Raw genomic sequence first — 24,766 nt, forward strand, 5'->3', positions numbered from 1 at the left:
AAAGTTAGAATATAAACGAACAAACAAACAAACAAACAAAAAAATTATATTGACTCACGATATCCTCAATAGTCTGTTTTGCATCCTCTAAAGAAGTTTTCGGGCAGTATATTGCCAAATCCGCAACGCACGCGCCCCTCTTGAAATATTAGCGTGACAGATGCACGTGCACAAATATTACCCCGTGTGTGTGTGTGTGTGTGTGTGTGTATACATACATACATACATACATAGATACTTATATATATCTATGCAGCACCTTATCTCCTTGCTGTTTCCTTTTCGTGTTTCTTTTCTTTTGTTGCTTCGAAATGAATATCCTATGAGTTAATACCAATCATGATGCAAATATATATATGTACATGTATCTCTCTTTGTTTCACACAAACACATATATATTTTTATATACATATATACATGTATGTATATATATATATATATAGACATCTACATATATATATATATATTTATATTAAAGTCTAACCATATACGAAGTTATGTAAGGTTCCTTTTTTTTTCATCCCCTTCAAAATAAAAATGAAATTGTTGAAGGCTCTGCGTTTGTACGCCGTGTTGTTGGATGTAAAACGTTAATCTCGTTTGTGTACGGTATTTCTGAAAGTAATGCAGTAGTAGAACTATCCTTCCCGGTATCTTATTCCCTTATTATTATTATTATTATTATTATTATTATTATTATTATTATTATTATTATTATTATTATTATTATCCATTTCTATTACCTCTCCCCCTCTTCCCTCATTCTCTTTCTTTTCAGGTGTTGCGGCTTGCAACACGTCTATTTTTTTTGTTTTAGTTGTTTTATTTTTATTAATTTTTTCTTTTTTGTTTACTGTTCTACTTTCTCTCTTTCTTTTCGTTTGTGTATCACATCTTGTTGTTCGCTGAGGCCTTTCACACTCGCTTTCTATAATTGCTAACTTATTGCAGTTTTACGCAAGTACCAGTCTCCGGTTTACACGAGCCATCATCATCTTTTCTTTTTCTTTTTCGACGATAACTCGGTATTCTTCCCTATTTACCTGCCTCCACACGAGGGTAAACTTAGACACAATGGCTGTTTTTTATGTGGAAGATATCCAGGTCTCCAAATAGGGGCACGTTGGACGGGACAATACTAAAATAGGTCTAAGCCAGGACCAAAAAGACACTATACAAATTTAATTAATAGAAAGAAAAGGAAATTAAACGATAAGAAATTGCAACAATTCACCCTTTCTCTCTCACTCCCCCCTCTATCTCTCTCTATCGATGAAAAAACAAAACTAATCGATAAGAAATAGAAATGCACCCGCTGTCCCCTTCTCTATCAGCTAATCGAACAGAAGAAGACAAAACCAATCGATAAGAAATAGAAATGAAACCCCTGTCCATTTCTCCATCAGCTAATCGATAAAAAGGAAACAAAACTAATCGATAAGAAAAAGTAATGAACCCCCTGTCCATTTCTTTATAAGCTAATCGAAAAAAAAGAAAAAACTAATCGATAAGAAATAGAAATGAAACCCCTGCCTCTTTCTCTATCAGCTAATCGATAAAAAGGAAACAAAACATATCGATAAGAAATAGAAATCACACCACTGTCCCTTTCTTAATCAGGTAATCGACAAAAAGGAAACAAAACTAATGGATAAGAAATAGAAATGAAACAATTGTTCCTTTCTTTATGAGCTAATGGATAAAAAGGAAACAAAACTAATCGATGAGAAATAGAAATAAAACCCCTGCCTCTTTCTTTATCAGGTAATCGATGAAAAGGAAACAAAACTAATCGATAAGAAATAGAAATCACACCACTGTCCCTTTCTTTATCAGCTAATCGATAAAAAGGAAACAAAACTAATCGATAAGAAACAGAAATGAGTCCCCTGTCCATTTGTTCATCAGCTAATCGATAAGAAGGAACAAAACTAATCGATAAGAAATAGAAATCAAACCCCCGTCCATTTCTGTATCAGCTAATCGATTAAAAGGAACACAACTAATCGATAAAAATAAAAATGAACCCCCTGCCCATTTCTATATCAACTAATCGATAAGAAATAGAAATGAATCCCTGTCGATTTCTTTATCAGCTAATCGATAAAAAGGAAACAAAACTAATTGATAAGAAATAGAAATGAATCCCTGTCCATTTCTTTATCAGCTAATCGATAAAAAGGAAAATAAAACTAATCGATAAGAAATAGAAATGAATCCCTGTCGATTTCTTTATCAGCTAATCGATAAAAAGTAAACAAAACTAATCGATAAGAAATAGAAATGAACCCTGTCGATTTCTTTATCAGCTAATCGATAAAAAGGAAACAAAACTAATCGATAAGAAATAGAAATGAACCCTGTCCATTTCTTTATCAGCTAATCGATAAAAAGAAAACAAAACTAATCGATAAGAAATAGAAATGAACCCTGTCGATTTCTTTATCAGCTAATCGATAAAAAGGAAACAAAACTAATCGATAAGAAATAGAAATTAATCCCTGTCGATTTCTTTATCAGCTAATCGATAAAAAGGAAACAAAACTAATCGATAAGAAATAGAAATGAACCCTGTCGATTTCTTTATCAGCTAATCGATAAAAAGGAAACAAAACTAATCGATAAGAAATAGAAATGAACCCTGTCGATTTCTTTATCAGCTAATCGATAAAAAGGAAACAAAACTAATCGATAAGAAATAGAAATGAATCCCTGTCGATTTCTTCGTCAGCTAATCGATAAAAAGGAAACAAAACTAATCGATAAGAAATAGAAATGAACCCTTCCCATTTCTTTATCAGCTAATCGATAAAAAAGAAAACAAAACAAATCGATAAGAAATAGAAATGAACCCTGTCCATTTCTTTATCAGTTAATCGATAAAAAGGAAACAAAACTAATCGATAAGAAATAGAAATGAACCCTGTCGATTTCTTTATCAGCTAATCGATAAAAAGGAAACAAAACTAATCGATAAGAAATAGAAATGAACCCTGTCGATTTCTTTATCAGCTAATCGATAAAAAGGAAACAAAACTAATCGATAAGAAATAGAAATGAACCCTGTCGATTTCTTTATCAGCTAATCGATAAAAAGGAAACAAAACTAATCGATAAGAAATAGAAATGAACCCTGTCGATTTCTTTATCAGCTAATCGATAAAAAGGAAACAAAACTAATCGATAAGAAATAGAAATGAACCCTGTCGATTTCTTTATCAGCTAATCGATAAAAAGGAAACAAAACTAATCGATAAGAAATAGAAATTAATCCCTGTCGATTTCTTTATCAGCTAATCGATAAAAAGGAAACAAAACTAATCGATAAGAAATAGAAATGAACCCTGTCGATTTCTTTATCAGCTAATCGATAAAAAGGAAACAAAACTAATCGATAAGAAATAGAAATGAATCCCTGTCGATTTCTTCATCAGCTAATCGATAAAAAGGAAACAAAACTAATCGATAAGAAATAGAAATGAATCCCTGTCGATTTCTTCGTCAGCTAATCGATAAAAAGGAAACAAAACTAATCGATAAGAAATAGAAATGAACCCTGCCCATTTCTTTATCAGCTAATCGATAAAAAAGAAAACAAAACAAATCGATAAGAAATAGAAATGAACCCTGTCCATTTCTTTATCAGTTAATCGATAAAAAGGAAACAAAACTAATCGATAAGAAATAGAAATGAACCCTGTCGATTTCTTTATGAGCTAATCGATAAAAAGGAAACAAAACTAATCGATAAGAAATAGAAATGAACCCTGTCGATTTCTTTATCAGCTAATCGATAAAAAGGAAACAAAACTAATCGATAAGAAATAGAAATGAACCCTGTCGATTTCTTTATCAGCTAATCGATAAAAAGGAAACAAAACTAATCGATAAGAAATAGAAATGAACCCTGTCCATTTCTTTATCAGCTAATCGATAAAAAGGAAACAAAACTAATCGATAAGAAATAGAAATGAATCCCTGTCGAATTCTTTATCAGCTAATCGATAAAAAGGAAACAAAACTAATCGATAAGAAATAGAAATGAATCCCTGTCGAGTTCTTCATCAGCTAATCGATAAAAAGGAAACAAAACTAATCGATAAGAAATAGAAATGAACCCTGTCGATTTCTTTATCAGCTAATCGATAAAAAGGAAACAAAACTAATCGATAAGAAATAGAAATGAACCCTGTCCATTTCCTTATCAGCTAATCGATAAAAAGGAAACAAAACTAATCGATAAGAAATAGAAATGAACCCTGTCCATTTCCTTATCAGCTAATCGATAAAAAGGAAACAAAACTAATCGATAAGAAATAGAAATGAACCCTGTCCATTTCTTTATCAACTAATCGTTAAAAAGGAAACAAAACTAATCGATAAGAAATAAAAATGAACCCCTGTCCATTTCTCTACCAGCTAATCGGTAAAAAGGAAACAAAACTAATCGATAAGAAATAAAAATGAAACTCCTGTCCATTTGTCTATCAGCTAATCGATAAAAAGGAAACCAAACTGATCGATAAGAAATAGAAATCAAACCCTCTGTCCTTAAAAAGACAAATTACTCTCTTTCGGTATCTTTTTATCGATATAAAAAATAAGGCAAAACTAATCTGTAAGGGGATAAAAGCAATTGATAAGGAAAGGGAGACAAACTCTTTCTATTTCTACGTCTCTTTTTCTTTTAATATACGTGATCTTTTTGTATCTATATTAACATTAAAAGAAAGTCGTCCTTTTTTACTTCATTATTAGAAGATATTTCTGAAATAAAGCTTCTCCATCTTTGCTCATAAAATTTGAATTTGTATACGTGATTATTGAACCAGAGTGACGCGTATATATATATATATATATATATATATATATATATATATATATATATATATATATATATATATATAGAGAGAGAGAGAGAGAGAGAGAGAGAGACAGACAGACAGACAGACAGACAGACAGACAGACAGACAGAGATACAGAAAGGGTGAGAGAGAAAAATGTAGACAAACAGACAGATAGATAGATAGATAGATAGATAGATAGAACCATTACTGACTCCGTCTGTTTGTCTACCTTTCTTTCTCTTACACTCACAAACGTACCTAACGATGAAAAGTGATTTTGGGGAAGACTTGCTGTCACTCAGATTCCGATGGGAGTCACCGGATGCCTCTATCTGTGTAAATGTACTTAGATAATAATAATAATAATAATAATAATAATAATAATAATAATAATAATAATAATAATAATAATAATAAATACAACAACAACAACAACAACAATAAAGAAGAGGAAGAGGATGGAGATGAAAGAGGAGAAAGTGAAGTATGTGGAGGCCGGAGGGTGAGGCGATTGCGGAGAGGCTTAATGATTTCAAGGAAGAGCGATAAGCATCGACTCAAGAAGAAGAACAGCTACAGGAACGAAAGAGAAGGTAGACGAGAAAAAGAGAATCGCATCTAAAAAAAGAAAGTGTGGACGCACGTGGTTGTGGTGGTGGTGATGATGGCGGCGGGTGGTTGTTAGTGGAGCATGGGTGGCGAGAAAGGCGGATCTATTGAACGAACAAATTAAAATGGCGCTTGGGGCTGTGATGCGAAGGAAATGAGGGAACGAGACGGGTCAGGTGGAAAGAAGAACCAATGATAAAGAAAAACAGGCAGAAAAACAGAAAGAGATGGAGAGAGAGAGAGAGAGAGAGAGGGTGGAGAGAGAGGGGGAGATAAAGAGTGAGATTAAGGGGGTTAATGAGAAAAGCACAAACCATGTTCACTCACCAATACGCATGCACACCGCACTCTCATCTGGAGGTTAAAACACGTTTCCATTTTTCTTTAGAACTGTTAGATTCTTGCATGAAGAACAGGGATGCAGAAAATGTATTTACCGTTTTCCATTTTTCAACCTCACTTTATCTGTTTCTGTTTGTTCTCTGACGAACAAGAAATTGTAACCACCATTCTGCTTTTTCAGCATCAGATTTAGAATGACCAAGTTCTAATTGCACTAGTCAATTTTCAATTTGAGAATTATCAATTTCAAATGAGACTAACCAATTTTGAGTTTTAGATAGTCAACTTCAAATTGGACTAATCAATTTTAAATTTGAGAATTGTCAATTTCAAACGAGACTAACCAATTTTGAATTTTAGATGGTCAACTTCTAATTGGACTAATCAAATTTAAATTTGAGTATGTTCAAATTTAATTTTGGCGAACCAATTTTCAATTTGAGTATAGTCAACTTGGAATTGGACTAATAAGTTTGAAATTTGAGTATGGTCAACTTGGAATTGGACTTATTAATTTAAAATTTGACTATGGCCAACTTGGAATTGGACTAATCAATTTGAAATTTGAGTATGGTCAACTTGAAATTGGACCAATTAATTTTAAATTTGAGTATAGTAAACTTGGAATTGGACTAATCAATTTGAAATTTGAGTATGGCCAACTTGCAATTGGACTAATTAATTTTAAATTTGAGTATGGCCAACTTGCAATTGGACTAATTAATTTTAAATTTGAGTATGGTCAACTTGCAATTGGACTAATTAATTTTAAATTTGAGTATGGCCAACTTGCAATTGGACTAATCAATTTTATATTTGAGTATGGTCAACTTGGAATTGGACTAATTAATTTTAAATTTGACTATGGCTAACTTGGAATTGGACTAATCAATTTGAAATTTGAGTATGTTCAACTTGACTTGGAATTGGACTAATTAATTTTAAATTTGAGTATGGTCAACTTGCAATTGAACTAATCAATTTGAAATTTGAGTATAGTAAACTCGAAATTGGAATAATAAATTTGAAATATGAGTATGGTCAACTTGGAATTGAACAAATCAATTTGAAATTTGAGTGTGATCCAAGTCAAATTGGACTAGCCGATTTTAAATTTGAATATATTAACTTCGAATTGGACTAGACAATTTTAAATGTGATTATGATCAAATTCAAATTGCACAAGTACATTTAACATTTGAGAATAGCCAACTTCCAATTCATCAACTTATAGAAAAGTCAAATCATGACCGAATTAAATTGGACTGGGCAATTCAAAATTGAAAATAATCGGCTTTAAATTGGGCCAGTCAATTCAAAATGTAGAATATTCAATTTACAATGTCAGAAATTGATTTTAATTTTAAAATATATAACTATGGATTAAATGAGTTAAGTTTAAATTTAAAAACTTCAAATTAGATTAGTTAATTCAAATTTAAGAAAGAGAATGAACCGATAATTTATTTTTTTTTTTAGATCTTTTATGTGAAAATAACAATAGACAAAATTGTCTCTTTCCTCCAAACTAACGTATTATCCATATTTATTATTAACTAGCTCGGGCCCTGTGTACTGTTAATAACTTTATGCACACACACACACACACACACACACACACACACACACACACACACACACACACACACACACACACACACACACACACACACACACACACACACACACATATACATATATATACATATATAGATAGATAGATATAGATATACATATTAAAAAGTTTGACTCATCTCCAGATAACCTACATCTAAAATGTCAAGTGTTTAGACTGAAAATTGGTGGAGGAGTTTGGTAGAGTCTGCAAAAATAATCTCTTTCAACTTTGACCTCCAGGCAGGCAGATTTTGGCCCCAAAACCGATTAAAAAGCTTGCTACATGTCTGAATACCTTTTAAGTAATTTTTCAAATGTTTACTCCCCAAATTGGCTGAAGTGTTTGCTAGAGACTGCAAAGGTCAAATCTTTTGAACTTTGACCTTTGACCCCTTAGCAGCGAAGATTTCGGCCAGAAACCGATTAAAAAGCTTGCTTTATGCCTAAATTCACTTTATGTAAAATTTTAAATGTTTAGACCAAAAATTGGCTGCGAGGTCAATTTTTAAAGAAAATTTGACCCCAGTTTTGACCCCTTAACATTTATTGTTTTGGGCTCAAATCATACTAAAATGTTTGACCCATGTCCACGTAACCTGCATCTAAAATTCTAAGTGTTTAGACCCAAAATTGGTGGCGGAGTCAAGTTTCTCGCTGAAAACCGATTAAAAATATTTTCTCAAATCTCAATATCCCTGATGTCAAATCCTGAGTCTGTAGACTGAAAATTGACAGAGTTATTTGGTAGGGAAATGTACACTGACAGACAGACAGACAGACAGACAGACGGACAGACGTACACACAGACAATTCACATTTATAGATATATAGATATAAAGTGACACCTCACCCTGAACATCACGCATGAAAACCTTAAAAGAATTCACAATATTTATGAAATCAAGCCTTATTTGATACAAATACATCTTATTCGATGCCTGACTTGTCCAACACGTTGTTATTATAAGTGCCGAACAATCACCGTTCAGCAGGAACATTTGATAGTTGTTTCACCAGTAGGGGGTGTGATTCTGAAAGGTTTTCACACACACTGAACCCTAACCCCCACTTAGATACTGTAGTGTTATCTTAAAGATAATATCTATCAAAACAAATCCCTGACTATTTCACAGCTATCACAACTCAAATCAGTCGTATCCAGCTGTGTTTGCAATACAGAGGTGCACGTTTGGAGGATATCATTAGATGGTGATTAAAACAAAAAAAAAAAAAAAAAGAAAAAAAGATGGTTGCATATCCATGACTGAAACTTATCGGATTTTTTCGACATAGGATTGCAAAAACATTGTAAATTTTTTATCGATTCTATTGATAGCAAATTTTTGAACAACGTTTTATGTTGGAGAGTTTCTTTGAAAACCTGTAAAATAAAAATACTGGCAAGAGCGAGGAGAATCTCTCACTGAAATATTTCCTTTTCGAAATCGAGCAAACCATTTTTGGCACACCTATTCTCTAACAGCATTCTCCTCATACATATGCCATGCTTTATGGCATGTTTTATGGAAGTTTTATGGCATGTTTTATGGAGGTTTTATGGCATGTTTTATGGCCTGTTTTATGGAGGTTTTATGGCATGTTTTATGGCCTGTTTTATGGCCTGTTTTATGGAGGTTTTATGGCATGTTTTATGGAGGTTTTATGGCCTGTTTATGGGCTGTTTTATGGCATGTTTTATGGCATGTTTTATGGAGGTTTTATGGCATGTTTTATGGCCTGTTTTATGGAGGTTTTATGGCATGTTTTATGGCCTGTTTTATGGCATGTTTTATGGAGGTTTTATGGCATGTTTTATGGAGGTTTTATGGCCTGTTTATGGGCTGTTTTATGGCATGTTTTATGGCATGTTTTATGGAGGTTTTATGGCATGCTTTATGGCATGTTTTATGGCATATTTTATTGTATGCTTTATGGAGGTTTTATGGCTTGTTTTATGGCCTGTTTTATGGTCTGTTTTATGGAGGTTTTATGGCATGTTTTATGGAGGTTTTATGGCCCGTTTATGGGCTGTTTTATGGCATGTTTTATAGCCTGTTTTATGGAGGTTTTATGGCATGTTTTATGGCCTGTTTTATGGCCTGTTTTATGGAGGTTTTATGGCATGTTTTATGGAGGTTTTATGGCCTGTTTATGGGCTGTTTTATGGCATGTTTTATGGAGGTTTTATGGCATGTTTTATGGCATGTTTTATGGAGGCAGGTTTCTGCAGCCTTTTTTAAAAATTTTATGACGTAAAAAGTATTAGATTCCGACAGTGCTTTGCTTGATCTTCAATGTCAAGGCCTGAAATACAAGTAAAACTACTTATTACATGCCGCCGTCAACATAATCGCTTAACTAAATACAGAATTTGAAGAATATGAATATCTATAGTAAACCAGAACGATGACATTAAAAAAAAAATCAAACGAAATTTTTTCTCCTCGCTCTTGCCAGCCGAAGATGATCGACAGCAACCAAGTGGATTCTGTAATAGTAGAAGATTACCGTTTGACAACCAGAAACAAAACTTGGACATTATCAAAATTTCCAAATCAAGCGTGGAAAATAAATTGCATTAATGTCCACTAACAATACGGACGGACTTTTTGGCTAACCCAATATAATGCCCTATAACATTTTTTTTTTGCATAGAATACCGAGAGGGTTAAATAGAACACGTATGAATTATAAAATAGGAAACTACCAATAAAGGTAAAATATTTTAAACTTCTACTTTTATTTGCTTTGTTAGCATTTTGCGTCTATTATTTCAAATCTGTTGCGTTTTTTTTATTATTCAGATCATACACTTTCATGACTCTGACCTTAAGAGACGAGGTCGAATTTATAATGTCGGGAGAAATCGAATTCTCGCCAAACAAAGGAGGTAGTGCTGGTTATTATTCTTATTAACTTGCCTTCCCGTAGGGACAAAGTTAGACACAATGTCGCTTTTTAGGTTGAGAAAATCCAGCTTCCGCTAAAACGGCATTCTGGATTTGGAGAAAAAATATCTGCTTGAATCTAAAAGGATATTTTTGCTCCTCTTATCAAAAGCAGCACTGCTATTACACCTTGACTTTTATTTTTGTACATAAAATTATACACACAAAACATCATATTCTATTTATAATTTAGGAACACAAGGCAATCAAAAGTGTAGGAAATTAATGTTGTGATCGTTTTTGTTCTTTCCTTTACATTATCCCTTCATTCTTCTTACAATTGCCCGTCACTTTCATTTTATTAATCACTTAAATACCACATTCATCCTATTGTCTATCTTAAAAAAAAAAAAAGTAAGTGCTGGTCCATAGCACTCAAGAAAAAAAAAAAAAAAGCTTTGAAATGTACGTCCCCGTGAAGAAAAGAAAATACTGTATACAAAAAAATCACGTGTATTGAGATAGCAGTTTTTTTTATGAAGAAAATAATTTTAAAGTGATTAATGAGAATTCGCAAGCATTACGATGATGTACAAGTCTGATTCCTGAAGCAGTATTTTAAAGGGATTAATCAGAAGGGAATGTGTCTTTTCAATGCGCCCTTTTGATGTTAGTCATAACTTCCAAAAATCTTGCAAATTTGAATTATTTGGAATTATCTCCCTTGTTAATCAAACTATCTTCAAATTGAAATCGTTTAGCCATAAAATCTGATAAAAAAAAAATAGCCCACCTGATCAGTTTGCATGATTTTTACGTGATTGTTACGTGATTTTTGGCGTACAATCTTTTCTTTCCATCGCGGGTACTTACACCACAGTACTATTTTTGTTTTTTCATTCGGGGTAGGATGGGCTATAGACTTGCACCAACAATTGATAGCAGTTTATTCTCGCCCGAAGTTCGAACATCGTGGACTACTTTTTTTTAATGCCATTAATATTTTTTCAATGATTGCTTTATTTTTCATTCATTATTTTCCTTCGTAATTTTCATTCATTTTCATTCCTTTCTTTTCATTGCTTTCTTTTTCTTTTCCGTCTTCCCATATCGTTTTTCCTATTTTCCCTATATATTTCTTTCTTTGCTATTTTGTATCTACTCCTTTTGTTCGTTTACTTCGCCTACTCATCCTACGGCCTTCGTTTTTTAATTATCAAAAAATAAAAAAAAATATAATGTCGTTTAGTTGAAAGATGTCTCGCCTCTAACACTTTCCATTACCCAGCTGACACTTTTTCGCCCTTTATTAATTAAAGAGTTTGCCTTGCGGTTGGCAGGCAGCAACAACGATTGTAACACACACACACACACACACACACACACACACACACACACACACACACACACATATTCCATGCACCCAAATAAAATAATATGGGGAGATATAATATTCGATATATCGATTTTCAGTTTTTACTTCAAAAGTCCTTAATACGTGAGTAGACCAAGGTTACTGAGATATATATGAGAATTTATATGGTATTTTAGCCTGGCGAATTCTTACAGCCACGAAACACGGAAAACTATGTGTATTTTAATTTATATTTATATTTTAACGACGTTATATATATATATATATATATATGTATATATATATATATATATATATATATATATATATATATATATATATATAGAGAGAGAGAGAGAGAGAGAGAGAGAGAGAGAAATAAAAAGGAAAAACCGTATTATGTGTTCATCAACGTTTCGTCTTTATTTCGAGACTTCCTCTGAAATAAAGACGAAACGTTGATGAACGCATAATACGGTTTGTTCCTTTTTATTTCTCTATTTTGTCGGAATACTATTTCCATTATTTTAATGATATATATATATATATATATATATATATATATATATATATATATATATATATTTGAAATTTAATAAGTTAGTCACTTAAGCGTGCATGCGTAGATCATGATGTAATAATCATAAGATCACTCTCGCCGCCTTTACATTTACACTTTATATAAATGCTAATTTGAACTGTATTTCTCACTGTTAACGTTTGCCGTGTGGTTTGTTCTTGCTAATAGAGTCAGAGATGGTTTCGTGACCGGGTTCGAATCTCTTTTGTAATCGTAAACCCGTGTGCTGAGGGTGACCGAAATGATGAAACACTAGTGTCTTAAGGTATAAAAATAATTATAGTATTAATTATACATACACACTTAGATAATTGTCCACCTCGTACAGACATGGGTATTCTCCCTTCTAAGGCCCTTTCGCCCGGTTCAGAAAAACTGTGGCTTCGTTGGTAAACAGCTGGTCGGATGACAATAGGAAGGAGCAATCAAAAATTGCTATGAACAGATGGATCCACACACACACACACACACACACACACACACACACACACACACACACACACACACACACACACACATATATATATATATATATATATATACTAGCATGTGTACCAGCGTTGCCCGGGTGTTTGGAGGTGTATGTTGGGGGGGGAAGTGGTAGTAGGAAGGCAAGCTCGAATCTGTACCGCAGAAGGAGGAAAGGAATGGAGGAAAAACGTGACGTCTTTGCTTTTACGACCACCGCTAATCCGGAAGTGACGTAGGTTTAAATTAAGGCTAGACAATCGAAAAGAGGGGATGACTTTCGACAATATCTGCGAAAAAAGCGACCCCTCCCTGTAGAAAAGTGCTCTATTGTAGGTAAAGAAATGAATGTTTTTAGCCAATTCTTCAATATTTGTCATCTGAAAGGTCGAGCTTAAAAACGATACTGATTTTGTGAAAATCCGTCGCCTCTGTCAAAATTTTTAGGCAGTCATGCAAACATACATACATACATAATACATTTATGTATTGGTAGCTCAAATTTTCGAGCCAACCCGATTAAAAAGCTTGCCCTATCTCTGAATACCCTTTATGTAATATTTCAAATGTTTAGACCAGAAATTGTCTGAGTAATTTTGTAGAGACCGCAGCGGTCAATTTTTTAAAACTTTGATCCCTATTATGACCCCTTAACATTTATTGTTTTGGGCTCAAATAAAGTCATTAAGTTCCAAGTCCAAGGAACTTATATCTAAAGTTTCAAGTGTTTAGACCCAAAATTGGCGGAGGAGTTTGGTAGAGTTCTCAAAGATTGAATTATGACCCCATAACAGAAAATTTCTGGCGGAAAACAGATTACAAAGATTTTCCCAAATCTCAGTGCCCTGTATATCAAATTGCGAGTCTGTAGACTGAAGATTGGCAGAGTTATTGTGTAGGGAAATCTACACAGACAGACACACAAACAGGTGGACACTTTTACTTATATATATATATATATATATATGTATTTTTATTAACATTTTCATTGCCAACGTCCATAGTTAAACTTATGCTATTTATAATAGAAACAGGAATCGAACTTAAAACGCCAAGGTTCCCAATCTACATCGTTATTCTGGTTACCACAACCATCTTCCAGCTATAATCCTCACAAACCTTAAGATTTCATTATGAACTCAATTTCATTGTAATTATTCATCTCCCGATTTTTATATGCCATTTTTTTACAATAAGAAAAATGTATTGATTATTAATAGAATTGCATTCTTTGATGTAACTGCTGACGGGTTCCAACCAATGAAATCAAACCAGTTCCACGAATAGAAATATTGATAATTAACAAGACATACGCTCGATTATGAAAGCAGCCCCACCAGCAAAGATACACGAATGAAAAATGAAATAGATTTATTAACGGATTCCTTATTTACTCGCCTACCTACGAGGGAACAGCCAGACACAAGGTTTATGTGGTGTATGTCTCGCAGTCGAAGAAACTGAACAGTTAATACACTTTAATATATTTATTTGCTAAAAATTTGAATCATTCAGTAAAGTAATAGCTCCTACCTCCCTTGAAGAATTCATAATTAAAGGATACTCTAACTTAACATCTAAATCTGACCCCCAAGATCGCCATGGACATGAAATATGCGCCTACATTAAAGATGGCTTTCCGTGTGGAAGGGATATCTCCAGTGAAGACCCTAATTTACTTTATATGTGCTTCCAGATTGCACTTGCTTACACCACTGCATTTATATTTGCTCTGTATCGCCCCCACTACAGCGGAGTTACTATCCTTAAGAGCATATCTGAGAAAATTGACCACATCCTGTCTGCTTACCCTTCAGCAAACATCCACATTTGTGCTGACCCACTCGAACAAGACAGATGATGAGGGGAGGTTCTGTCATGATTTTTCCATTGCCTATGACCTCACCCAGATTGTTCACGAACCCACCCGAGTGCCCAATACTTCCGGTTAGTCTGCTAGCCTTCTAGACTTTTTCTCACAACTTCCTCTGAGCTATATTCAAGTTCCGTTCTGTCCCCTCTGGGATCGTCCGACCACTCGATTGTATCAGTTAAGATAAAAACGAAATGCAATAAGTCTTCAGGTACCTCTCCATCGTACTGTATATCCATACCCTACGGCTGACTGGGATAGCTTCCGTACACTTATATCTGATCTATCCCTGCATTCCATGTTTAAAAAGGATGTGTTCTCCATAGTATCAGACCTGACCGAATGGCTAATTGTCGGCATAGACCGAGTCCTACCATCCAAAAAATCCCAACAAAAACCTAACAGCAAGCCATGGTTCTCCTAAGAATGTGCTGCTGCCATCGCGCACAGGAATCACTTTTTCCATAGCTACCAACGTAATAGATGCACTGAGACTAAAGTTGCCTTCAGGACTGTCAGCAAACACTGCAAAAGAGTAATAAAAAATGCAAGAGAGCTATATGCTCAGTCTGTTAAATCCAAAGTAGCTGAGCAGCGGCTTGGTTCCCACCAGTTTTGGCAAATAACAAACAGGAGCCTGAACAGAAGCGTACGTTCTATTCCAACCATCATCAATGGACCTGAGGTCATCTCGTCAGCATCAGACAAGGCCAAACTATTTGCCAAGAACTTTGTAGCTAATTCTACCCTAAGCGATGAAGGCCATCAACTCTCCGTATTTCCTCCTATAACGGACAACACGCTCTGCAACATAGAAATATCTGTGCGTGAGGTCTCCAAGCTAATCAAGAACCTTGATTCCAGTAAAGCAACTGGCCCTGACGGCATTCCAATCATTGTGCTGAAAAAGCTTCAACCAGAACTTGCTCCCATACTTATAAAATTGTATAAGCGTTGCCTTAAAGAGACGTGCTTTCCAACACCCTGAAAAACCTCATCAGTATGCCCTGTATTTAAGAATTCAGGTGATAAGTCATTTACCTCTAAGTACAGACCAATAAGTCTCCTGTGTGTCATGAGTAAGCTGCTGGAATCCATATTGAATAGAGAAGTAGTCAACCACCTCAACAGAAATAACCTTCTTAGTGACATGCAATATGGTTTCCGTTCTGCAAGATCTACAGCAGATGCGCTAACTGTTATATCTCGTAGGATTAGCGAATCTTTTGACAAAGTCTTCCCCTCTAAGGCAATTTCTCTTGACATATCGAAGGCCTTCGATAAGGTATGGCATAAGGGTCTACTTCACAAGATTTCCAGCTACGGTATAACTGGACATGTTTTCTCAATCATTAAATCATTTCTCTCTGATAGGTTCATAAGAGTAGTGGTTGATGGGCAGAAATCAGAGGCCCTCAATATTAATGCTGGAGTCCCTCAGGGGTCAATCCTAGGCTCAACTCTCTTCCTGATATACATCGATGATCTCCCAAAACACATACTTAAATAATTCGTTGACATCTATGCTGATGACACGACCATCTATAGCAACACATCAAAGGCCGTAAATGACAATGTTCTCTCGGATTCTCTCTCCTCTGATCTTGAGCGCGTGGTACAGTGAGGGAGGAGGTGGCTGGTTACTTTTAATGCATCTAAAACCAGGCTCCTATCTTTACATCATCAACGCTCTGAACCCTGTCTGGCATCAATTGAAATGGATGGCTCTCGTCTAGGGGAAGCTCCATGTTTTGATAAGCTTCTGGGCTTGACCTTTACTCCTGACCTGAAATGGAACACGTACATCAAGTAAGTAGCCAAGGTCGCTGGAAAAATGGTGGATTCTTCCACCGCTCCAGAAGATATCTCACCCCTGATGCAATTCTTTATCTATATAAAAACCAAGTACGTCCAAGGGTGGAGTACTGCTTCCACATCTGGGCAGGAGCTGCTAAAAACAGCCTATCCTGCCTTGACAGAGTACAAAATAGGCTTTGTGGCCTAGTAGGTGATGCTCTTTTCTCTTCCCTGCAACCTCTCTCTCACAGGAGAGACGTTGCGAGCCTGTTTTTGTTTTATTATTACTATCATGGCAGGTGCACGTCTGAGCTCCAATCTCTGGTCCCCCTCGCCAATCTTTCATGATAAATACCCGTGTAGCTGAAACCACTGCCAAAAATTTCCCCCACTCTATATCTGTGCCAAAATGAAAACGTAGATTCTATGAACAAAGCTTCATTCTTAGAGCTGCACGCCTGTGGAACTCTGTTCCGGTTGCCTGTTTCCCACCTGACTACAGCCTGGATGTCTTCAAGTCCAATATAAACAAATTCCTGCTGAACCGCCCCCTTAAGTAAACCACTTTATCAACTCTCCAATACTAACGTACTGTAAGTAACCCATATCCCCGAGTGGCTTCCGGACCTTGATAAGTGGTGACTTCCTTGTAAAATGGGATCAGATAGGATTGCAGATTAAATTGCTATGGTGACTGAACTCATGCATTAATGACCAAATAGTTTCATCTCTCTGTAGCAGAAAGCTTATCCTCGAGTGGCCTTCGGGCCTTGATAAATGGTGATTACCTTGTAAAAAAAAGATATTGACGGTGCGAGACTCCAAGACAGCAACTCTTCTCAAGAATGCACGTCAGAAGTAGAGATGCATCATTGAATTCCTCCATTCAGAAAAAAATTGACCTGATCAACATTCATCGTCGCCTGTTGAACGCTTACGAAACCGATACATTTGTTGTCAACATAGTTAAGAGATGGGTTCGTCGATTTCGTAGTAGCGACAGAAATGTGAGTGACAAAGCGCTGTCCAGACGCCCATGCAAAGGGACTACCTCAGCGCTGGCAAAGGTTAATTGATTGGTTGGTTGTTTCTGTTTTACGACACATCAACCCTTTTCAGGTTACTTAATGCCGAATGCAGTGATTTGAAAAAATCTTTTTAATGGAATATATTTGTTTTTTTTTTCAAGTCAGTTTCTTTTTAACCCATAGTTGGGACCCTAACAGGTACTGCCGCTTCGGGTCAGAGTGGACCTGAGAGCAATGGCAAACAAAGGGTTGCTCCACACTCGCCAAAGGCCGCAAGCTGGGGCCTCACCATTGGATATAGTTTAAGGTCATATCCAGAATCATAAAAGTGAATTTAGAATGATGGTGACTATATGCAAAAATAAATTCTGGAAAAAACACCGCTTTTAGAGGTACGACTCCCGTCTTCGTAGCTTTAAAACTTTTACCGAGTTGAAAAAAAAACATGCATTATTTTTGGAACTCATACATATATATATATATATATATATATATATATATATATATATATATATATAGTCATCCACATACAGTACTGTTTCGCTGCTCATCAGTGCGGCTACACAAGCAACTACCACAAGCCAGGACCGAAACCCGATCGCCCAAACGACAGCCGGAGATTTTAACCGTTGCACTATACAGCTGTGCTGATATATATATATATATATATATATATATATATATATATATATATATATATATATATATATATATATATATATATATATATATATATATATATATATATATATATATATATATATATATATATATATATATATATATATATATATATATATATATATATATATATATATATATATATATATATATATATATATATATATATATATAGTCAAGAGCTACTAACATATGTCGTCTTCTTCTCTATAACTACTATATATATATATATATATATATATAGTAGTTATAGAGAAGAAGACGACATATGTTAGTAGCTCTTGACTATTATCTATATACTGATAGTATAGCGTGTGTATTGTCTATTCTGTATGTCACGCTTACATCCAAATAATAATTGTTATGGACTTCCTTTTCTTGTAACAAATAATTTTACTAAGCATTCTTCATAAGTTTTGGTTTCGGTTTCGATTATAGCTGATGTCACTCCAGTAATCTCTTTTTTTTTTTTTTATAAATATATATATCGTACTTTTGGGTAATTGCGCCAAGTCTGGGGGTAATTGCGCCAACAAGCTAAAATTGCTCCTTTGACAACCACGAATATAAAGAGTACTTGTTTTTAGTTGGTGTCATGGTGAAAGGAGAAGAGCGTGCCGGGTGGTAGGAGAAGGATTGTTTTTAATAAGTTTTCGTTTTTAAATTTTTATAGTAAATGATGAATCTAATGTTATTGCTCTCTACAAGGGAAACGTATCTAGGAATAATGTTTTTTATAGAGATTTCTTCTAACTTAAAGCCCAGATACATTTGATTGCAGTAGAATATGTTAATTGTATTGGAGTTATATATATATATATATATATATATATATATATATATATATATATATTAGTCAAAAACAAAAGCTTTATTAAGACCGTATTTGTTTGTTTTATATGTTCAACCAAGAATTAGATGTCCCTTAAACGTAGACTTATCTAGGAAATTGTCAGGGGATGTACTTAAGTTCCGAATTTCTGATATAATGTTGCAGTTACAAGCAAACAAAGGAAAGAAATGAAAATCCGGGTCAGCATTTAAAAAAAATTTTTTTAACAAAATCATTTATCACCGTTGCACTCCCGTTTCGACATCTCTTAAAAAATCTCTCGCTGTCTGATCTCTATCTAACCTGAACCGCGTTTCTTTTTCGCCCGACCTCATGCCGGCCACAGCAAACCCATTCTTATTCTTGACTTTACACATTCATTTTCTTCAACTCGCACTTTGCTTCTGTCGACCACGTGGTGCACTTTTCTCTTTCTTTACCTTTTTCTTCTCGCGCAAACTTCCTAATTTGTATATGCACGTTTTTCGGCAAATGCTGCTGCTAATATCTTCGCAAGCCAGCCATCGTTCGCTGCTGCTATGTTCCTACGCGCTAATATGCATTATATCACACTAAGTGCTGAGTTACTTCCCTTTCTGCTTTTGTCATGTGACACAATTCATAATGTCGGGCACATTTGTTCCTCATACAACTTTTATTGAAAACTGTTTTTCATTAACTATTAGTTTCTATCTTATCGTTTTTCGCAATTTTGGGATATGTTAGTTATTGCAACATGACAATTACGTAGGTACCATTTGTTTTACTTGAGATTCAATGTTTCGATTTTCGAATTTTGCTTTTACGATGTAGAAGCACCAAGGTTTTATTACATATAAGGAGATTCATGACAAGTATTTTTTGATATTGGATTTAGAGACGACCATGTTGTAGTCTGCAGGGAAACCGTTTCAATAAACGTAACATTTTTGCAAACAAGTTCTGTCCAGGAGAATTCCGCCTGATGCTAGCTACATGGAGTTGGCCAAGATCAAAGTGTAGTATCTGTTCTTCAGATGCTGCACTTCCATTTCTTGTTCTCTTTCGGTGGAGGATCAGTCCTTCACGACTGAGACAATTTTTTTTATTTTTGTGCCTTTTCTCCACGTTAAAAAACGACCCTGGTGTCTAACTCTGTCCCGTGGGGAGGCATTGTAAATAGGTACATGGAGAAAGAAATAAGTGGCACAGATTTTTCTTGCTGTAAATGTTGTTCTTGAGTATCACTCATTTATTTTGTATGAATCGGATGATTATATTGTTGGTATTCGTTTCCCCGATATCTTTCTAGTTAGAATTTCTTTCTAGAAAGACGTCTACTAACGGGAGTGATAACGTAGAGGTTGCTAACGTCCCTAAGTGAAGATGTTTCTATGGAACGAACTGGATTCGAACTTGGCAGACCACGATTCTCCACTCGTGTGGTTAACCACGTAGTCAGCGTCACCTCCTTACTGCGAATGTCTTACGTCTTACAAGAAGGGAGAGAGAGTGGAGTTCACCCGAGTCTTTTCTACAAAATGAACGGTAGCCTAGAGAGAAACTAGTAACGTCTGTTCTGTGGGAAATGGTCTGTAAGGAGGAGAAAAGTTAAAGTTTCATTAGATTCGTCATCGTTTATGTATTCTGTCAACGCGGGGAAAAAGTACTCAAAACGGAACCAAACAAAATGGCGCTGATATTTATTATCTAACAAAACACTTCTCCGGTGCCGGATGTCTCTCCCTAACTGTTGCATATAACGCTTTTCTTAATCCCCATTTGCACTATTATTGATTATAACCGATAATCCTACAAGATTAAAAGTACAGTGGCGATAATAATATTTGAAATTGTTTTATCTGATCATATAGTCTTTAACATTCTTGATTCAATTCAATATCACAATTCAACAGGAAATGTATATTCTAAATAACTTTTGTCAAAACATCTTTCAGCAGATTCTATTTCGATTGTGGAGCCAATGGCCTCAACGCGAAGACAACGGAAACGTCAATGGCTTGTGGCATGTGAGATTTTTCAAAAGGAAAACCTCCACCTCTCGTCTGTCATCTCGTTGCCGCGAGACTTTAATCAACGAATGGATCTTCAGTGCTTTTGTCTCTTCACTAGACATAATGAAAACAAATTGTTAGCTGCTGTCCGTTCGTTTAATGTTGGCTCATCACCGGAGGCTTTGAGGTTTGGTGCTGAGAATAGCGTCGGAAAACAGAAGAGAGAGAGAGAGAGAGAGAGAGAGAGAGAGAGAGAGAGAGAGAGAGAGAGAGAGAGAGAGAGAGAGAGAGAGAGGGGGAATAAAGTAGGGTTAGATGTAGGGTGAAAGGGAGAGAGAATAGAAAGAGGGCGAGAGAGTGGGAGTTGGAAGTTGTATGAGAGTGGAGGATGGAGAGAGAGAGAGAGAGAGAGAGAGAGAGAGAGAGGGGGGGGGGAAGAAGAGAATAGTAATAGTAGGGTTTGATGTAGGACCTATGAAGATTACTTGTGCAAGACGAAATAAAATCGAAGAGCGCATGCGCACGTGAAAAAGAGGAAATGACACTATGACAAAGATAGAGAAGAAAAAAAAAAGAAAAAAAGAAAAATGGGATGAAACCAAAAAGAGATAGAGAAAATCATGGGAGAGATAAAATTATATATATATATATATATATATATATATATATATATATATATATATATATATATATTTATATATACATATATATATATATTTATATACATATATATATATTTATATATACATATATATATATTTATATATACATATATATATTTATATATATATTTATATTATTTAGGTTATATATACATATATATATATATTTATATATACATATATATATATTTATATACATATATATATATTTATATATATATTTATATATATATATATTTATATATATATATATATATATATATATATATATATATAACCTAAATAATAAATCAACAAGTAGACAAAAAGAGAATTAAAAATATTAAATTAAATAGATAAATGAGTATATGAATTAAAATGGCCACATTAACAGCGATCATATTAAACCCTACGTGTAAACTCTTTCTGCTTTACAATTTATTAGATAAGCTTCTTAACGCGTTGCCATGAGATACGCACATACTATAAAAATTGAGTAGCGTATTGCAATTAAGATATTAATAAGCAAATACATAATAAAAATGAAAAAAATAAGATCAACATATTTTTTGTATAAGTTTTTAATAAGAAATAAATAAACAAATATATAATAAAAAAAAAAAAGATCAGTATATCTTAGTGACGCACACAGCCTAACACAAAAGCTTAAGAGGCTTAATATAAACGTTGTATCCAGTACGGATTCTCAGCATTAATTACTTTCGGTATAAATTTAAGCAATAACATACATCTCCTTCGCTAAAAATAATAATAATAAAAAAATAAAAATAAAAGATCAAGAAATATTAAAAAAGAAAAAAAAAGATTAAATTAAATAGTCAATAAACACCTAAAAAATGAAAATGTCTATAGTATTGATTGAGATTATCGAACTGACTTCCCCATCTTGGTTGTTATGGTCACAACGTTTTGGCCGTTTTGTCCCCCGGCCTTCATCAAGTGTTTCGTATCGAACTGGGGAACCGTTTGTTAGGAGTCTCGAACCCAACCCTTTATTATTACGAGGTACCGTGTACGGACTCCAGCCAGGCTCTGGGACATAGTTGCTGATTCTCTGTTTTGGATGTTACTTTTCACTGCCTTCATTCAGGATTGAACTCAGCACCTTTGGGTAACTGTAAACTTTGATACAACGTCTGGGACCACTCGGCCATATGTCACAAAATACAGACAATTACAATGTCTATAATAATATAAATATAGAAACATTAACACTTTTCTACTATACAGTTATCCTGTTCGTACGATATTTCAATGTTTTTCCTTTTTTAGGGACATTTTTTTTGTCCCTTTTCTTTTGAAAAATGGATGTCATCTCGAAATATTAAGACCTCCACTATCCCGGTTACAGCAAACAGTAAATTCATATTTACAGATTTGTATTATGATTATCTTAAAAAAAACAAATGAATATACGAAGTTAAATAAAATAACACAACAAATTAGACATTCTTTCGTTTGTCCATGTTCGTTCATACGTCACGCCAATACAACAGCCGGTTCCCTGCATTGCCATAGCCTTCTTATACTCTTCTATATACATTTACTAGCAATGCTTCAAGCAAACTACATGTCTCTATTATACATGTATATTTATGTGTGTGTGTTTTAAGAAAGGTGGTTTTCGATCAACACGGCTAGGGAACCATGATTTAATATACTGTTTTGGTTTTAAATTTCCGAAACAGAGTCTCATGGTAAACAGCTGATGATCTCAGTAAGAACATTGGCACTATTTTTGTTTATGTAAGTAAAACTATTGAGAGATGCAGAGAAATTAATTGACTTACTGACAAAATGATTTTCAAACGAAGGACATATTTTTTATAGTTTTAAAGATTTAAATTTTTTGTATACATACAGAGAGAGAGAGAGAGAGAGAGAGAGAGAGAGAGAGAGAGAGAGAGAGAGAGAGAGAGAGACATCTGCCCCTCATCCTTTCACGAAGCATATATTAACCATCACGAACTGCAACGCGATCAACCCTTTTTCTCTCCTTTCTCTCACACTCCCCTTCCTTCTTTTCTCTCTTTATCTCTCTCTCTCTCTCTCTCTCTCTATCTATCTATCTATCTATCTATCTAGAGAGAGAGAGAGAGAGAGAGAGAGAAAGAGAGAAAAGAAGGAAGGGGAGGGTGAGAGAAAGGAGAGAAAAAGAGGTTGATCGCGTTGCACTTCGTGATGGTTAATATATTCTTTGTGAAAGAATGAGGGGCAGATGTCTCTCTCGTTCTCTCTCTCTCGCTCTCTCTCTCGCGCGCTCTCTCTCTCTCTCTATCTATCTATCTAGAGAGAGAGAGAGAGAGATAGAGAGAGAGAGAGAGAGAGATTGGGAAGAAAGAGAGGTTGTGGTGTTGCTCGTCGTGGTGGCTAATGTGTTTTGCGAAAGGAGGAAAGGCAGATGCCCGGAAGATAGAGATAAATTGAAATCAAAGACAAACGCCGCAGAGAAATACGAAATTAAATGAATTCATGAAAAAGGAATTAACACATTTTTCTTTACTTTCGTTTACATTCATAAAAAAGTACAAAAAATAACGACAAAGAAAATCCACAAAGATACCTAAGTATAGAAATAATATTCAATTTGCTGCTGAGTTAGTTTTTTTTTCAGTTAAAAAAATAATCAAACAAAAAACTCATTGGAAATAATATTCTCTAAGCAAACAATAGAAAATATAATAGAAACAAAACAAATAAAATAAATAATAATAATTAATTATGAAAGCAACACCGGAGAAAGAAATAACACACAAAAAAAAACAATTGTATAAAAAAAACATAGACTAATAAAAGTTTCCGCCTCTGAAAAAACAACATTAAAAATAGATTTTAAAAAAGTAAAAAAAACAAACAAAAAAACGGAAAGTAATAATTTAAAAAGAATGGAAGCACAAAATGAACAAAATAAACCATATTTCTGTTCAATAATTTTGATCGCACTTTTGTATAAAAGTTTAGTCAATTCTTTCTTCTCCGCCAAACCCAACGCAGAAAATGATTATATTTGTTGTTTTACACAAACTGTGCAGAAATCGAATTTATATTTAGAAGGTTTATTAGAACTCTGAGGAAAAGATATAATATCGATAGGATAGAAACTATTGTATGACTTGGTATTTAGTGCTGATTCACAATACACAATCTTACCAAAAATATGAAAGGAAAAATGCCACACGTTCTCAAAAAAAAAA

The 24,766-nt window shown here is 34.3% G+C and overlaps 1 protein-coding gene across 3 annotated transcripts in view; it reads right to left on the minus strand.

Annotated features, from left to right (window-relative positions):
- The window catches only part of LOC145297612 (acetylcholinesterase-like), a 1,140,889-nt gene that overhangs the window by 239,824 nt on the left and 876,299 nt on the right, over nucleotides 1-24,766 (minus strand). Inside the window, exon 1 of one of the 3 annotated variants that reach the window (XM_080143679.1) lies at nucleotides 59-193. The exons of the other annotated variants lie outside the window; for them this stretch is intronic. The gene's annotated coding sequence lies outside the window, so the exon portion shown is untranslated. Of the gene's footprint in view, nucleotides 1-58; nucleotides 194-24,766 lie in introns of those variants that run through there. 3 annotated transcript variants of the gene reach the window in all.

This window comes from Euprymna scolopes, chromosome 18 (genome assembly GCF_053919585.1).
Source record: "Euprymna scolopes isolate OS-2025 chromosome 18, ASM5391958v1, whole genome shotgun sequence".
NCBI classification, from domain to species: Eukaryota; Metazoa; Mollusca; class Cephalopoda; order Sepiida; family Sepiolidae; genus Euprymna; species Euprymna scolopes.